The sequence below is a fragment of the Nothobranchius furzeri genome, chromosome 6 (genome assembly GCF_043380555.1).
Source record: "Nothobranchius furzeri strain GRZ-AD chromosome 6, NfurGRZ-RIMD1, whole genome shotgun sequence".
NCBI lineage: Eukaryota > Metazoa > Chordata > Actinopteri > Cyprinodontiformes > Nothobranchiidae > Nothobranchius > Nothobranchius furzeri.
The window spans coordinates 62,865,995-62,872,496 of NC_091746.1; positions in this window are offsets into that span (position 1 = coordinate 62,865,995).

The window sequence follows — 6,502 nt, forward strand, 5'->3', positions numbered from 1 at the left end:
AAGGGATAAGAATGTTGCCAACCTACACGTTTTTTTTTAATTATCAAATTTATTGACATGGGGAAAACTCAATAAGTCAAATTTCGAGAACGATACATTTTTGATTTATTACGCAGCCCTAATAGCACTAAATCACAACAACAGTGGTCTCAAGGTACAAAGTACACATTCCAATTTAACCTACTTATCAGTGCATTGAGTTGAGTTCATTGTTCAACTTAGTCAAGTGTTCTAGAAAACTCGGCAAATTGCATTGTCAGTGACTTTACAGCAGTCTTTCAAAAGAGATCTGTTACAAACAATAAATAAAATCCATCCATTTATTGTCCTCCACTTACCCGGGGTAGGGTTGCAGGGGCAGCCGTATCCCAAGCCACTTGGGCCAGCTCCTCCAGAGGAATTCCAAGGTGTTCCCAGATCACACAAGAAACGTGGTCCCTCCAGCGTGTCCTGGGTCTCCTCCCAGTTGGACGTGTTGGGAAAACCGTTGTGTAGGCATCCTAACCAGTTGCCCGAGATTCCTAAACTGGTGCTTCTGTATGTGTATTGTGTCTTTGGAAAAGTTGTTCCAAAATATTTCACAAAATGTCTTACAGGTGACATGACTCTTAAGTTATAATAGTTATGGTTGACACAAAACATGTTTATACATTTTTTGCCCAAAATCGCATAAAGCGATTTCAGTAGTTCAATTCTTGACAGTTTCAGTACCTTCCAGAATGAGCCGTTTCAGGGCTCTGTCACTTTAAAGAAACAAGGTGGAGCTGGCCAGGATTGGCTGTTGAGGAGCCTATATTGACCCTCTGTACGTGACGTCACGCCACTCATGTGACCGCCCCCTTCGCCATGATGGATGGCAAAAAGACCGTTTACACCCGTTGAAACTCCAGTGAAGCTAGTCAAAACAAGCCAGTTTGTAACCTTTTATGGCTTTTGTTTAGTTGATTTGACAGTAAAATGTTTTTAGCTTGCTGTGTGGTTGGCTGCACTAACAGACAAGGACGTAAGCTCAACTCGTTTTTTCTTTTTAATAACTTTGATGGAGACTGAGGACGGAGAAGAACTGCAGCGATCAATCAATCAAGCGCACTAGCAGCCCTCAGATTAGCAATGAACATGTTTTTACCAGGTAAGATTAACGTTCATTTATTTCATGAGGAAGACAGGGACAGGGATAAATGTGATGTGTTTATACAAGTTATTGATAATCCTGATGGATGGGTATTTCACCACGGAGGCTGCGCTCCGTCCACTGTAGTGTAAAGTGAGACAATTATTAACAATAGTAAAGCTCCGATGTATGATTACGTGTGTTAAAATTACGTTATTTATTTATATGAGTGTCGGCATTCAGAGATCTTCTCATTCCGGTGTGAGAGCAGCAGCTGAACCCGGTAACACCACCAGCAACAGAAGCTGGTAGAGATCTGGACTTTTTAACAATCAGTTTTGGTGTAAAGTGAAACGCTGTTTATAACATAAAGTTATAAATCCAGCGGGGTGAATTCAGGCAAAGTCAGCAACATGTTTACATCGGTGAACAGCTGCAGAGAGAACGTAAGCTAACGTTGGTAAGCTAGTTAACATACCGCTCTCTATGAGCCCCGGCTAGATGCGCGACTTCTTCTGATAACTGAACTGGGCATGAACTAGTTGAAGTAATGCTGGAGGAGTTTTGTTTTTGTTTTGATCACAAAAACAATTTCAGGCTCTACATTTCCCTTTGTTTAGTACTCGTGTCGCTCACTACACTGTAAACCCGAATAAGTTCCCAGAACTCAAAAATTTTGAGACAATCAATTGCCTCAATTTTTTTGAGTTTTGATACTGAAAATTTTAAGTTTTCATAAATAAAATTTCTTAATAAATTTTACTCATACATTTGAAGTTTATTAAATTAAAATTGCTCATCCAATCAACTCAAAAGTTCAACTGTACACTGTAACCTCGAATAAGTTCACTCAACTCAAAATTCACGAGGAAACTGATTACCTAATAATTTTTAAGTTAACTTATCTAAAAACTATAAGTTAACCATAATTTAAAAAATATGACCTGAATAAAATCAAAGCATTTAACTACATCCAACCTATAACTTAGCACGTAAGCAACTTACAAAGCTTTATTTCACTAAACTTGCATATTTCATTTTGATTGAACTTTATTACATGTTTTTACTAACTTAATAATATAACTTATACGAACTCTAAATGGACCTATTAAACCCTAACCCAAATAAGCTGAATTTACTTAAAAGTGACAATGTGGCAGGCTGGTCAAGGCAGTAATTAACACCAGATCATAAATCACACACCCCTAGATGCTAACAGCCAATAAAAGTGGAACACTCAAAGTCAAGTCAAGAGTATCTGGTGTGAACAACCACAGTATTAAAAACAATGGGACAGCACAGCCGTACAGCATTACTTTGACCAACCTCCTCACTTATGGTGCCAACATGATACAAAAAGTAACATCACATCTGCAACACTGAACGAAATAATAACTGAGAACAACAATCATCCACAATAAACATGCATAAACACCCCAAAATAGAGCAAAATAACTGAAAATATGACTACCCACAATGCACCATGCCCACCAGTTGTTTATTGTTCCTGAAATCCAACACAATTGCTAGTTTGTGGTTGTTTTTCTTGTAAATCCACAAATATTTAAAATAATATACAAGTCTGTTTATCAGACACACTTTAGGGTTGACGTAAAGATGAATGGAATAATATAGAAACATAACATAATAAATCGATCTTTCTTTGGTTAATATTACTCATTAAAATTAAGTTAAGTTTACTTAAAAAAAGAAATAGTTCAGATTAATTAAAACGTTTGAGTTCTATGTACTTAAAACAAGAAAAATGTTGAACAAGCTCAACACATTTGGGTTCTAAAAACAGTTTTTTAAATTATGAGTTTTATCTACTCAATATATTTGATCATTTAGAACTTTAGGGTTTACAGTGTATTTACATGCTTTTGCCGTCCAGCATGGAGGACCCACGTGATTAGGTGACGTCGGTGCAAAGGGTCAACATCTGGGAAGGGCTTGGAATAGAGCCGGTGCTGCTCCAGCAGCGACTCTCTCTCTTGCAAGTGAGAGGTGAGTTTATGCTAATTTTCCCATTTGCGATGTCACAAACAGGGACTTTTGGCAACAGCTTGTTTTAGGCACATCATTAAAAACACATGGATAGAAAACGAATGGATGTTTTTTTTTATGTTTGGAGTTTTTACAGAGGCGGCTGAGGCCCACATGGCAGCACACAAGGATGCAAACATTGGTAATAAGCTATTTAACAACAAGCCTCATCAGCTGTTACGACTATATTTTTACTTTTGCTATACTTGTTTTTCCTCCGTGTGATATTTTAGGCTCAATATTGTCAATTTAAAAGTCAATAAGACTTCTGTTGCCCATATAGTGGTGCTCCAATTCCAACTTTTTGGGACTAACTTAGTGATCACCTTGTAGAAGAATTGTAATGACTTTTCTTGTATGATTATGTTTTCATAATTGATTTATGTTGCAATACCCTAATTCTACGCCCCGTGTGCAGAGTACTAAAGACCAGAAATGTAAGCCATTTGTTTTAAGTCTTTTTGTTTGCCTTCGTGTGCACAATTGTGTAATCATCTGCCAATGAGCAGCACCTTCCCAGTGTGTGTGACTCAAATCCTCTTTACTAGGAAGATGCCACACGTCCAGGTGTGTGTTCAGGATCTAATGGATTAGATGTGATGGGAATTAGTGACGTGAAACATTTCTGCTTCCATCTCGTCACACGTGACAGTTGTTCCTCTTTCTCTGCTCTACCTCTCTTTTTCAAACTTCCCTGTGCAACTCTGATGATTTAAAGTGACACAAATCTCACACGTTGTTTTGCAACACATGTGAGGAAGAAAAACCAGATAAGAGGAACAAAAGCCCAGTTCAGAATGTTGTTCACATTTAATTCTGCCTATCACCTAAAAAAGACATCTTCAACATGACTTCCTGCTTCACGTCCACCCTCACAGGAAGTTAGTCATGTTAAAGATATTTTGTTTTTTTTGTAGTCTGAGAATCATCAATTATAGTGGCTGTAGAGATCCATTGAACCCGTTGTTTATTAAAAATAAACTACTGAAATGTCATGATTTTAAAGACTGGAAAATCTTACAAACCATGTGTGGCAATACGGGAGTGGTCTCTGGCCTGTGGACGCCAAGGATGGCAATTGTATCTGCTCGAGTGCAATTTCATTAACAACGCCACCTTGGGAATTTCACCCAAGGAATTAAAGCATGTAGATTCATTCCACTTAATTCAGACAGAGACGTGGTTTCAGAAGTTACAATTCATGTATTTTAGTTTATTGAAAATAACTGCTTAAAAGTTATACATGCTACACATGTATAAAGCCAATTTAGGTACTCTGCCAACAAACATTCAGGGGATATTTGAAAAGAGAACTAGTAATTACATGCTGAAAGAAACTGATGTGTTTACAAAACCAAGATTTAGAACTAAAATTGAATGGAATATATCTGTAAATGGTGTTAAATTATGGAATAACCTTAAAAGGGAAATTTAAAAAACTCTGTCATTTAATATATTCAAAAAATTTACCAAATTGAGTGAACTAAATAATTATGAAAATGTAAATTAAATCAGCACCTCCAAATCTGAGACCATGGTTCTCGACCGGAAAAGGGTGGCTTGCCACCTCCGGGTCGGGAGAGAGGTCCTACCTCAAGTGGAGGAGTTTAAGTATCTCTGGGTCTTGTTCACGAGTGAGGGTAGGAGGGATCGGGAGATCGACAGGCAGGTTGGTTCAGCGTCTGCAGTGATGCGGACGCTGAGCCGATCTGTAGTGGTGAAGAGGGAGCTGAGCCTGAAAGCCAGGCTCTCGATTTACCGGTCGATCTACGTCCCAATCCTCACCTATGGTCATGAGCTTTGGGTAACGACCGAAAGAACGAGATCGCGAATACAAGTGGCAGAAATGAGTTTCCTCCGTAGGGTGGCCGGGCTCAGCCTTAGAGATAGGGTGAGGAGCTCGGACATTCGGGAGGGACTCGGAGTAGAACCGCTGCGCCTCCAGATCGAAAGGAGTCAGTTGAGGTGGTTTGGGCATCTGGTCAGGATGCCTCCTGGACGCCTCCCTGGGGAGGTGTTTCGGGCATGTCCTGCCGGCAGGAGGCCCTCGGGTCGACCCAGGACATGTTGGAGAGGTTACATCTCCAATCTGGTCCGGGAACGCCTTGGGGTCCTGCCGGAGGAGTTGGTGGAGGTGGCTGGGGAGAGGACGGTCTGGAGCTCCCTAGTTGGGATGCTGCCCCCGCGACCCGGACCCGGATAAGCGGAGGAAGACGACGACGTTAATTAAATCAATGATCATGATCGCACTGGAATTTAGAACAGGAAAAGGTTTAAAGTGAATCTGGATGTGTGTCTGACAAATGGAAATTATATATAAATTGATTATTTCTACGGAAAAGGGGGCAGAAATTATAAGATGCTTTTCTTCATTCCCCTCCTTTTCGTTCAAATTTGATTTTTTGTTATGTATGTCTTATTGTTTATATGTTTTATTTTGGTTTTGAATGAAATAAACGAAGATACAATTTTTTTTAAAGAAAACGGGTTCTAGTTCTTGCACAAATGAATTAAATATGGACCAAAGGTGAGTAAAACTGTCACCCACCAACATTACAATGGGCCACGAGTATGTGATGGAGCTACAGCAAATCAAAGTTTAGCTCAGTGTTTGAGTTCAGACCATTTTTCATCTGCTAATGTCGATTAGTTGTAGTGACCATCTTGAGCTGGGTGGATTCCAAAAGTTGAAGAAAAACGAAAATTAGTTTCAAACTATTAAGTAGTGAGAGCTCACAAACTCTCAGTTTACAGAACAATCATTGTTCCTATCTACTTGGCTACAGTCGAGGGCTTTCGGTGGTGACTGAGCACGGTTGCAAATTGTAGGAAGGCTGGGCGCAGCCTTAGGCATAGGGTTAGGAGGTTGGACATTAAGGAGGGACTCATCTTTGGGCCACTGCTCTTTTACATCCAGAGGACACAGCTGAGGTGGTTTAAGGCATAGACATGAAAACATAGCATCACCGCCATATTGGAAGGGTCTCCTCACTCTCCAAACCCAAATGGAATCAACGCAGGGTGAGCAACAATGCCCGTTTTTTGTACAACCTGGGGTTGCAACAGTTGGCACACTGTTGAAACAGATCACGTGGGACGTTTCTAGCCTACCTGTTGGGATTTTATATTTAATTTAAATTTTTTTGATGTAATTACATTTAAACTAACATGCCATATCATATTCTGATTCTGTAAAAAAGTCATAAATGTGTTTTTTAGTTGTGTAAGCACTTTCCTTAGTAGTAATAAATGCACTGTGTGGGAATGGAGACCCATCCAAGATGGTGGCTGGCCACTACGCGGCAGCTCCAATAGGCAGCATTATAGCCCACGGGGCGTCTACGT